The following is a 287-nucleotide window of genomic DNA, read 5'->3' as shown; positions in this document are numbered from 1 at the left end:
TACCACACTGGGAAAAGGGATCTGAATAGATTTCCTGAACATTAACAATATTCAATTTGATAATACCCAGGAAATAATGATAATGATAAAAAGATATAATCAGATTATGTCGCATCATAATTACATGTACTGTTTTTTTTCATACACTTTTACCTTTTTGAGATGTAACCTAAAAAAAAAAAATCTCGTGCTTTATTTCAATCGAAATTCCGAAACACCAGATGCTGCCTCCCCTACTCACCCCCCCCCCCTCAAAAAAAAATCAAAACCTTTATTTCCATTTTTCG

Source organism: Penaeus monodon, chromosome 33 (genome assembly GCF_015228065.2).
Source record: "Penaeus monodon isolate SGIC_2016 chromosome 33, NSTDA_Pmon_1, whole genome shotgun sequence".
In the NCBI taxonomy this organism is placed as follows: Eukaryota; Metazoa; Arthropoda; class Malacostraca; order Decapoda; family Penaeidae; genus Penaeus; species Penaeus monodon.
Note: the sequence above shows the minus strand (reverse complement) of the source record.